The sequence below is a fragment of the Chiloscyllium plagiosum genome, unplaced genomic scaffold (genome assembly GCF_037043375.1).
Source record: "Chiloscyllium plagiosum isolate Xiang-an unplaced genomic scaffold, Cpla_swu_hap1 HiC_scaffold_42, whole genome shotgun sequence".
Taxonomy (NCBI): domain Eukaryota; kingdom Metazoa; phylum Chordata; class Chondrichthyes; order Orectolobiformes; family Hemiscylliidae; genus Chiloscyllium; species Chiloscyllium plagiosum.
The window spans coordinates 52,273,710-52,285,657 of NW_028270180.1; the positions used below are offsets into that span (position 1 = coordinate 52,273,710).

Below are 11,948 nucleotides of genomic sequence, written 5' to 3' on the forward strand. Positions count from 1 at the left end.
GAGTTCTGGAACCATGAGGTTATGCTACAGCTGGACAAAACGCTAATGCGGCCGCACTTGGACTATTGTATACAGTTCTGGTCACAACATTATAAGAAGGATGATGAAGCTTTGGAAAAGATGCAGAGGAGATTTACTCGTATGTTGCATGGCATGAAGGGAAGGTCTTACGAGGAAAGGGTGAGGGACTTGTGGTTGTTTTCGTCAGAGAGAAGAAGGTTGAGAGGTGACTTAATAGAGACATATAATATAATCAGAGGGTTTAGATAGGGTGGACAGGGAGAGCCTTCTTCCAAGAATGGTGACGGCGAGCACGAGGGGGCATAGAATTAAATTGAAGGGTGATAGATATAGGACAGATGTCAGAGGTAGTTTCATTACTCAGAGTGTAGTAAGGGTATGGAATGCTTTGCCTGGAACGGTAGTAGATTCGCCAACTGTAAGTACATTTAAGTCGTCATTGGACAAGCATATGGACGTACATGGAATAGTGTAGGTTAGATGGACTTCAGATTGGTATGACAGGTTGGCGCAACATCGAGGGCTGAAGAGCCTGTGCTGCGTTGTAATGTTCTATGTTCTATGGTCTAACTCCCACTGCTTCTATTCAAGGGTGCACTTGTGTTCTGTTCACTGTTTCATTGTGCATTATCTGAATGGCATTTTTACGAACGCCCATTTTCGCAAACGTGCACTGCGGCCTTCGCAGCTTTATCTTTCCACAAGGGCTCCCACAGGGTGGAAGGTAAGGAGTTGCAGGTTATTCACCCAATGATATAATCCTGAGGTCTTCCAATACCTCTCCTGCATGTCGGAGTACTCAAAACAAGGGTTACTCACCCATCACCGGGCAGCTAAATTTCAAATTTTTCATCATTTTCTACAAATCTCTTGACTGTCTTCCCTCTATCTATCACTGTCATGTCCTCCAGCCCACTCAAGAGAAAATAGAGCTGGTCAATATTATGCAACCCAGCCAGCGGACATGACACCCAAGATTATGTTTTAAAGTGCACTCTCAGATATTCTGCATTCCCTCGAATTCCAAGCTCCGGAGCATGTTCGATTTGAACTGTTTCACGTTTGGTGCCTAAAAGTCACCTGCCAAGGCCATAAATTATGAATTCCCGTGGCAACGTAAATCGCACCAGGCAAAAGGAAAGGAATTACTCACCAAGTGATTAAGAAAAACTGCAATACATGCTGAAATCAAGGGCAATGAGCTGGTATCAATACTACATCGTGCCTTTTATATAAAAGAAGCTTCAAAGCTTTTACTTTGTGTGAGTTTAAACAAATGTTGATCCCTGTCACATTATGAGATATTGGGAAGCTGACAAAGTGTTATATCAAACACGTGATCAAAGAAGTGGGTTTCAAGTCGTATTTTGTCACACAAAACGAAGCTTGTATCACAAAACTGAGATGACCGAAGTTTTTCTGCTAGAGGTCATCATCTTTTGTCAGTCTCAAAACGCTTCATATGTTAGTGCTACCATAGCTCAGTGGTTCGAGCCCGGAGTTGTAACATCGATTCACACTACAACCTTGCTGAATTTTCTTGCAACTGTTGCAGCAAGCATCCGAAGGTGCGTTCTCTGTGTTGTTAGGAATTAGTTTTGAAGGAATAGCTGGAAGTCATTTTATAGGCAGACCCCACTCCCCCACCCCCCCCGCCCCAGGCCCCATTTGTTTCTGTTTGGAAGTCCACATACGTGTTTTTTCCTTCGAGGAACATGAGGATGACAAGCTTCTGATGCGAATAATGCCTTCGTTTGGCATGAAGAACAACGTGATTCATGAAAAGCAGAAAAGAAACGGTGAAACAATGGGGGACGAAAACGTACAGGGATGCGGTTGAATGCTTCTGTTTCTTATGTAGAGACAGTAATCTGCTGGAATCCAATTAAACAGGCAGGAAGTTGGAAGAACACAGCTAGCCAGGCTGCCTCAGAGTTGGAGAAGTCAACGTTGAGCAGGTACCAATTATTGCCGATTGGGACAGTCCTTGAGGTACAGCCTCCCGCCTGTTTACCCCTCTGCTTATGTAAACAGAATCGGTTTTAAAGCGAGTCATGAAGAAAGAAGAGGCCAAACGGGTCAATTCCTCATTTTATGGAAGTTGGGCTCTCCTGAGGCCTTTGTCACTTTCAAAAGATGTCTCTGTATAGTTCCCTCTATGGGTCAAAATGAGGTTCAGTTCTCCCGCAGTTCATGAACAAAGTTGACGGTATCTGACTTCAGTCTCATTCACTGGTTCATTTGAGATTAAAACTTTGCAGGGAAAGTCTCATTCAGATGAACACTTCAGATGTCAGGCTGTGGGCCAATTAGTGGAAAATGGAAACGAGAATATTTGGATATTTGATGACTGCCACTGACATAATGTATTATTCTGTGCTCTAAAAGCACGGTGTCACAAACACTCTTTTTTGGAAGGAATTTCTCATCGCAGGAAAATAAACCTATGCAGTTAAGAGTAGAAGCAATTGCACATGCCGTCCTTCCTAGTCGACTAGTGGTTACCATACAGCGCTTTCACCGCTGTGGTTTGGATTAATTTCTTGGTCAGGGAATCTGGGTTTATTGTTTCTGATAAGGGCAACAACACAAGTCGAGCGTCTTTGACATTTCAAATGCGTCCGAATGTGCCTTGAATAATTGTGCAGGGCCGCAAGTTGGCTCACTGGTTATCACTGCTGCCTCACAGCGCCAGAGATATGATTTGCCGACAACTGGGTCGACTGTCAGTAAGTTGCCTTATTCAGGAGCAAATGAAGAGAAAAAGGGTAAGGAATTGTTCAGTGAGGGTTAATTCCAGGAGGATTTGTGTGCATTTGTTGCATCGAATAGGCAATTTCTGAACTGTAGGCATTCCATGTTCCCTTATTGTGTTGCTTTAGCACATGTTCAGACAGGGGAGAAAAGTGAGGAAAAACAGTCACGACCCAATCAGTGATTGATCCATTGTGCAACAACCAACGGATTCACTTTTGACTGAACTAGCTCCCATTTTCTCTACATTGGTAATGGTAGTATACAGCATTAGAGCGGGTTTTCATGTGTTGGTTTGGCCCCAGCATCCTTTCTCAACATGGACTATACTGGGACATAAATAGATGATAAAAGACATGGATGGCGATGACTGGAATGAAAAGACGTCAGGAAGAATGGACAGCGTTTACTTGGAAACAGAATAATGGAAAGGAAGCCAACGATGTAGTGGGGGAAAGTGCCATTGGAAAAGACAAAGCGGGGTTTCATGGGATGGTGGAAAAGACGAATAGATCATGTGGCGTGAAACTAGGTAAAACTGAGTTGTGTCCGTATAGAAGGTTTCTAGGCGATGTGAATTTGGTGAGAGTAAACAGGAGGGAAATTCCCTCATTCGGATGGATCTATATCTAGGGTATAGAACTTGAAAACCAGCAATGAATGATAAAGAGAAGTTTGGAGCTCGCATTCTTTTTCTTTCTACAGCTATTGAATTCGAAAATGCTTACTTTTTCTCAGGAAAAAAATATTCAGAAGTTGATTCTAAAATATTTGTAAAGATTCGTGCAGACACACAAGGAGTGAATTTCACCGGGACAGGGAGTCTGGGCGGCCAGAATGGGTACACGTTACGTGCACACTCTCTAATTGGTTAACGTTAATTGGAAAGAAAACTCATAACACCTGCAACTGAGCACGACTAAGTGTAGAATGAGCTGATTGTGAGGAAAACTTTAGCAGCTTGTTCTACGTGAACTTCTATAAAATGTAAAGGAACTGAGCTGTTTGTGTGAGCTCAGCATTAAAGGAAGCCGGTTAGCACAGTCTGCTGCATAACTGGTTTATGATATAAAGTGATGCCAACAGTGTGGGAATAATTCGCGCAATGTATCAGCATACCTTCAGGATCCTGATCTCCCCATTCAGCTAATACTTTAGGAGATGGCGACAATCAAAGTGAAACTACACTATCGTGAGTTGGAACTGACCTGCCGATGTGATGCACCTTTGTTCCTTCATCTGTCGCATTAGAAACTTTGGCTGCAATCACAGAGAAGGGAGTGAGTCCATTTGCTGCTCACTCATCTCCCGCAACCATATCTAGTGACAAGACACGAAAATAATTCCTGTTTGAATTCTGTAATCTTCATAGCAGTATTTTGTCATTTCTATTCTAGTTTTTCTGATAACAGGCAAAATGTCCAATGAGATAAACCTAATAACTTTTGGATTGTTTTAATGGACTGTGCGAGTTTGCAGCAAAATTAGTAATATGATACGAGCTAAACATCCTTTCCAGAATTTAACACAGCGCAGGATCAGCGACATGACAAACGTCATCGACTTCAAAAATCACCTCTGTATCTCTAGTGAGTGATGGATATTCACTCAGGGAGTCTTTATGGCTGATCTTAAGTGACTGAGGTATTTCCCAAGGACAGAACACTCCACAAAATCAGATATTTTTTGAATAAATGCTGTTTTACTCAATGTTCGTTTGCAACTTTTAAACATATATATATTAAATATTAAATATATATGCATACACACACATACATGCATACGCACACACATTTATACATATGTTTACATACACATATGTACATACATATAGCTCGCACATTCGACGGGAAGAACATTCGACGAGGAGGTTGAACAGTTCATCCACTTTATATTGGCGATGCCTCGTGCTCCCACGAGGAGGTTGAACAGTTCATCCACTTTACCAACACCTTCCACCCCGATCTTAAATTCACCTGGACCATCTCAGACACCTCCCTCCCCTTCCCAGACCTTTCAATTTCTATCTCGCGTGACCGAATCGACATGGACATTTACGATAAACCGACCGACTCCCACAGCTACCAAGACTTCACCTCCTCCCACCCTGTCCCCTGTAAAAACGCCATCCCACATTCGCAATTCTTTCGTCTCCGCCGCATCTGCTCCCAGGAGGACCAGTTCCAAAACCATGCAACCCAGATGGCCTCCTTCTTCAAGGACCGCAATTTCCCGCCAGACGTAGTCGACGATGCCCTCCACCACATCTCTTCCACTTCCAACTCCTCCGCCCTTGAGTCCCGGCCCTCCAACCGCCACCAGGACAGAACCCCACTGGCCCTCACCTACTACCCCACCAACCACCATGTACAACGTATCATCCGCCGTCATTTCCGCCACCTCCAAACAGACCCCACCACCAGGGATATATTTCCCTCCCCTCCTCTATCAGCGTTCCGAAAAGACCACTCCCTCCGTGACTCCATTGTCAGGTCCACACCCCCCACCAAACCAACCTCCACTCCCGGCACCTTCCCCTGCAACCGCAAGAAATGCAAAACTTGCGCCCACACCTCCCCCCTTACTTCCCTCCAAGGCCCCAAGGGACACTTCCATATCCGCCACAAATTCACCTGCACCTCCACTCACAACATCTATTGCATCCGCTGCACCCAATGTGGCCTCCTCTATGTTGGGGAGACAGGCCGCCTACTTGCGGAACGTTTCAGAGAACACCTCTGGCACACCCGGACCAACCAACCCAACCACCCGTAGCCCAACACTTTAATTCCCCCTCCCACTCCACCAAGGACATGCAGGTCCTTGGTCTCCTCCATCGCGAGACCATGGCAACACGACGGTTGGAGGAAGAGTGCCTCATTATCTGCCTGGGAACCCTCCAACCACAAGGGATGAACTCAGATTTCTCCAGTTTCCTCATTTCCCCTCCCCCCACCTTGTCTCAGACAAATCCCTCAAACTCAGCACCGCATTCCTAACCTGCAATATTCTTCCTGACCTCTCCGCCCCCACCACACTCCGGCCTATCACCCTCACCTTGACCTCCCTCCACCTATCGCATTTCCAACTCCCCTCACCCAAGTCCCTACTCCCTACCTATTATCTTAGCCAGCTGGACACACTTTCCTCATTCCTGAAGAAGGGTGTATGCCCGAAACGTCGATTCTCCTGTTCCTTGGATGCTGCCTGACCTGCTGCGCTTTTCCAGCAACACATTTTCAGCTCTGATCTCCAGCATCTGCAGTCCTCACTTTCTCCTAGAACATTCAAATGGCCGACCAACCAATTCCCTAATATTCTGAATTCACACACACACACACACATATGTGTGTGTGTGTGTGTGTGTGTGTGTGTGTGTGAATTCCGAACATTAGAAATGGATGGTCGGCTATTTGAATGTTCTTTCTTTAGAATGTGAGAGCTTAGAGTTTACAGTAATGTCCGTGACATTTGAATCTACGGGAATTGCACCGAACTCCATCTCCTTGGCAACAGCTTTATGGAACTGGAGCTGAACATTGGATCTTTGGGTAATCTGAGGTGAATTGAGAGGAGTTATAGGGAGGCAGTTACACTTCAGGTACAAGAAAAAGGTCGATGGTATACAGTCGGGAGACGAAAAGGGAACATGCAGCAAGTGCAGGCATCCACTTTGGCTGTGCCCATCTGTAACAAGCATACCATATTTGTTACAGTTTTGGGGGATGTCCTACGAGGGGTAAGCCATGGGGTACAGATCTCTGACACAGTGTTTGTCCCTGTGATCAGAAGGGTAGGGGAGAGGGGAGGAGAGCAATAGTTATTGGGCACTACATGTTGAGGGGGACAGATTACAGTTTCAGTGGGTACAGGGCAGGCTCATGATTGATGTGATACCTCCAAGTTACCAAGGTTTGTGATGTCTCGCAGCGCGTTTTCTGGATGGTTAAGGGGAGGGGGAGCAGCCCGAGGTCATGTTTCACATATGCACTAACAACATATGTAATAAAAGTGATGTGGATGTATGGCAGAAATTCAGGGATCCAGGGTGACATCTTAGATCGAGATCAAACAGAGTTGATCTCTCTGATTGGTTACACATGCCACGTTATAGTGAGGGAAAGAACAGGGAGAGAGCAGATGAACACGTGGTTGTAAGGATAGTGCAGGTGATAGGGATTTGGATATCTGGATAGTTGGGGCTCATTCTGGAGTCGGCTGGACCTCTACAAACAAGATGGTCTTCACCTGACCCGGAAGGGTACCAACATCCTGAGTGGATAATTTCTAAAGCTCCTCAGAAGGGTTTAAACGAATTCAGCAGCGGATTTCGAACCCGAATTTTAGCTGGAGTTTGCTGGAAGTTTTGAGTGGTTCGGACATAAATAGGTTTTCGGGTTTGCGAGTGAATGCTGGCAAGGATGAAGGTGGTTTGAAGTCTGTCTACTTCACCGCTAGGAGCATCTGGGTTAAAGCAGGTGTCATGGGTTGTTCACTGGGACTTCAATATTGTGGCCATTTCAGAGACATGAATGGAGCACTGAAATGAATGGTTTTTCCTGGCACCTCAGTTTCGATTTTTTCAGTAAGAACAGGGAAGTCGTTAAAAAGGGGGAGATGTGGCATTTTTTGTCAAAGACAGTGCTATGGTAGCAGAAAGGATATTTGGTGAGGACCCGACTCAATCTGCTGAACTAGAATGGGCTGAGATTAAAATCAGGCAAGTGGAGGTCACCACCAAAATGTTCTAGAGATATGGAGGAAAAGATTGCAAAGATGATTCTGGATAGGAACGGAAGTAACAAGGTCGTTGCAGTGGGGAAGTTTAACTTTCCAAATATTGATTGGAAATGTTATTGTTTGAGGAACTCTGATTGGTCAGTCTTTGTCGAATGTGTGCAGGAGGGTTTCGTGACGCAGCATGTAGACAGGCCAACAAGAATCAAAAATATATTGGATTTGGTACTGCGTAATGAAGCAAGTCAACTGTTCGATTTGGAGATAATTGAGCACTTTGGTGATAGGGACCATAATTCGGTATGTTTATTTAGTGATGGATAGGAATATATATATATCGCAGAGCATGAGGTATCGCTGGGAGAAAGGCCAGTATGATGCGATCAGCAAGAGTTAGGATGCACCAGATGGGAAAGTAAACGCAGGGTTTTGCAAACCTGAAATATGGAGCTTGTTCAGGTCAGCGCTCATGCATGTCCTTGATAAGTGTGTGTGCGTCATGCAGGGAATATGAGGTTGAGACAGGGAGCCATTTTTACTCAAAAAGTTGAATTTCTTGTCAAGATGGAGAAGGTGGTGCATGTAAACATGTAATACGAAAGCTGAGTTAGGGCACTTGAAAATTAAAAGCTAGCAAGGAAGGGCCAAAAGAGAGAGCTAGTCAGAGCAAAGAGGGGACATTAAAAGTCTTTAGCTGGCAGGGTCATTTAAAACCCGGAAGCTTTCTCTTGTCATTTCAAGAATAAAAGAATATCTAAGATATTATTCGGGCCTGCCAAGAACAGTAGGAGGACGTCGTCAACGGAGTCCGAGGATAGGAGAGGCGCTGAATGTATATTTTTCATCATATCTCAAATGAAAAATACAATGCTGTCGAAGAGAATTTTGAGATGCAATCTGTTAGAATAAACGAAATTGATATTCATAAAGATGAGTTGTTAGCAATTCTTGAAAGCCTGAAAATAGATTTGTCCCCTGGGCTTGATGGGATGTATCATAGGTTTCTCTGGGAATCGTGGGAGGAGATTGCAGAACTTTTGACGACCAACTTTATTTCGTCAGTGTCTATGTGATTAGTGCGAGAAGACTCGAGTTCAGCAAATATTGTCCCCTTCTTCACGAAGATTAGTAGGGAGAACGCTGGAAATTATAGAACAGTGAGCCGTATTTCCTTGAAGGTGAAGTTTTGGGAAAGGTTATGAGAGATATGATTTATGATCACCTAAGCAGAAAGAAGTTGATTCGCTACAGTCAATAAGATTTTGCGAATAGCAGGTTGTCGCTCACAAGCTTTATTGAGCTCTTTGAAAAGGACAACAAACAAGTGGACGAGAGTAAAGTGGTTAACATTCTGGATATGATTTTCACGAATGCACGGTCGGCTGTTGCATAAAATACAGAGACATGGGATTGAGGGTGATTTCGCGGTTTAGATCAGTAATTGGCTCGCTGAAAGAACACAGACTGTGGTAGTTAATGGAAAATATTCATCCTGGAGTTCAGTTATTCATGGTGTACCACAAGGTTCCTTTTAGGGTCCACTGCTGTTTGTCACGTTTATAAATGACCTGGGTTCGAGCATGGGATGATGGATGAGTAAATTCGCAGAACACACTAAGTCGATGGAGTTGTCAACAGTGCCGAAGTCTGCTGCAGGTTACAGACGGACATGAATAATCTGCAGATCGGGGCTCAGAGGTGGCATATGGAGGTTATTGTGGAAAAGTGTGAGGTGATTTACTTTGGAATGAACAACAAGAATAAAATGATCTGGGCTAATTGTAATATTCTTTGAAGTTTAGATGAGCAGAGCGATCTCGGCATCTATGTATATAAAACTCTGAAAGTTAACACACACGTTGATGGATTTGTTTGCAATGAGCACAGTGTGTTAGTTTTTATTAGGAGAGGGATTGAGTTTCAGGGCCGAACGATCCCTTTGCAGCTCCAGAATTGTGTCTGGTATGGCCAAACTTGTCGAGTTCTGGTCGCCACATTATAGGACGGATGTGAAAGCATTGGAAAGGTTGTAGACAAGATTTCCTCGGATGCTGCCTTCTGTGAAGGGAAGGTCTTACGAGGAAAGGCTGAGGGACTTGAGGCTGTTTTTGATAGAGATAAGAAGTTTGAGAAGTGAATTAATAGAGACATAAAAGATGATCAGAGTTTGCCGTAAGGTGGACAGTGAAGGCATTTTCTTCAAATGGTGATGGTTGGCACAAGAGCATATCGATGTAATTTGAGTGTGATAGATGCCGAGGTAGCGGCCTTTCTCAGAGAGTAGTAAAAGTGCAGAACGCCTTGTCTTCAACAGTCGTAGACTCACCAACCTTCAAGGCAATTAAATGATCATTGGATAAACCTACGGCTTATAATGTCAAATTGCTGGTCAGATGGACTTCAGATTGGTCTTACAGGTCGGTACAACATTAGTGCCAAAAGCACTTTATTGCAATGTAATATTTCGGGTTTAAACTGTTCTTCAGCTTGAATTTGCAATCATCTCTGGTCAGTATCAGTAAAACAAACACCTGGCGAGAATCTAATGCAATCCAACTTTGGCAGTTCATGTGCTGCCATTCTGTCATGCAAGTACAGCAAGCTAACTAACTGCACCACTGGATCTGCCGTCTAATGGTGACGAACGGCTCCTGATCTTACCACTGGGCCCCTCAACCCAATTACTCATTTTTTTTTCTGTGTATCTGAAAGGACACGCAGTGCAGAGGTGGCTATACTGATAATGGATCATCGATTATGAAGCATCAGCTTCAGGAAAATGGCATAGATAAATGTGGTGGAAATCGGTTTTATTGAATACTGCATACATTTACCATGGCTTCCTGCGTTGGTCACAGGCAATGTTATGTGGCCATTGTACTGGGATTTTCCTTCTATCGGCTTCAATTCGTCAGTGAACTCGATTCACTGACATTTCACAAACTTCCTTTGGCATGTTCATCTGAGACATCAACCCACACTACACACAACATCAACAATGTTCAGCATACTATGTGCACGAGCATGGAGCATGGTTTTTATGCACAGTGAAGATTGAATAATGTTCTGCAAGGGCAAATTAAATTCAGTTTAATTCGTAAAGTCGCAAGAATCCAGAGTAAGATTCAAAATGTCAGAAATTCACGTTCATTACCTTGGCCAGAATTCCAGCCCAGCAATGGGGAAATATGCCCCTGAATCCCCAGCATCCATGCAATTGCTTGCTCCATGTGTCCATTTGGAAACCTATGTGAAGGAACATTCAGCCTGAAGGAGAACTTGTGAGAATCCTCCGCTGTCTGATCTAAAGCTGAAACAAGAGCTGTCTATTCCAGCCGGGAGGGAAGCGAAGTGGAGATGAGACCAAAATATTATTTGGCGTTTACTTCATATTGTCCTCATTGTGATTATTTAAAAACCTTGGCCAGAAATGGCACAGACACAAAGGAGCAGAAGGAGGTCATTCTTCACACCGATCCTGTCCTGCCACGTAATTTGATATCATCATGGCTCACAGAACAATTTTATGTCTTTTTCCAGCCCATCCACAACATCTACTGGCTGACAGGTATTTATCGATCTCTACCATAAATAGACATCGATAATGTAAATCTAGATTAGATTAGAATTTTATATTACATTACAGTGTGGAAACAGGCCCTTCGGCCCAACAAGTCCACACCGACCCACCGAAGCGCAACCCACCCATACCCCTACATTTACCCCTTATCTCACACTACTGGCAATTTAGCATGGCCAATTCACCTGACCTGCACATCTTTGGACTGTGGGAGGAAACCGGAGCACCCGGAGGAAACCCACGCAGACACGGGGAGAACATGCAAACTCCACACAGTCAGTCGCCTGAGGCGGGAAATGAACCCGGGTCTCTGGAGCTGTGAGGCAGCAGTGCTAACCACTGTGCCACCGTGCCGCCCATAAATCTGTGGGAGGAAAATGTTCCGTTTCGAGACAGTTAGGTTTATGCACGATTATTACTGGTTTTGCAGATAAGCAGCCGAGTCTGGTCTGACCACTTTGCAAAACATAAATTCAAACTCGACTCTGATGGGATTCGAACCCACAACCTTTGAATAACACTCTGAACAGAGATGTAGAAGTCCAACGCGCTTTCCATTGCGCCACAGAGCCGCGCCAGCCGTAATCATTAAGCACACTAGTTTGCCTTTGACGCATTGCATTCAGGACACCCATCTCGCGCCTGTCTGTCCTCGTCACACTTTCTGATACCTGGTCCTTATCCACTCGTGCTCTGGCTCATCAAGTGTTCGGCTACAGACTGCTGAAACGTTCTCATTACACTTACCTTTACCACATGTTCAGATAATGATTTCCAGATAATCAATACTCTCTAGGTGAAAGTATTCTTCCTAAATCTCCTCCTTGTCTCCTGTCTTCCATTTATGTTACTCTGT

The 11,948-nt window shown here is 44.3% G+C and overlaps 1 non-coding gene across 1 annotated transcript; it reads right to left on the reverse strand.

The window, feature by feature from the left end:
- Positions 1 to 11,572: 11,572 nt before the first annotated feature.
- Positions 11,573 to 11,664, reverse strand: trnar-ucu (transfer RNA arginine (anticodon UCU)). Its single transcript is given in 2 exon segments — positions 11,573 to 11,608; positions 11,628 to 11,664. It is a non-coding gene; the product is annotated as a tRNA-Arg (tRNA).
- Positions 11,665 to 11,948: the final 284 nt, after the last annotated feature.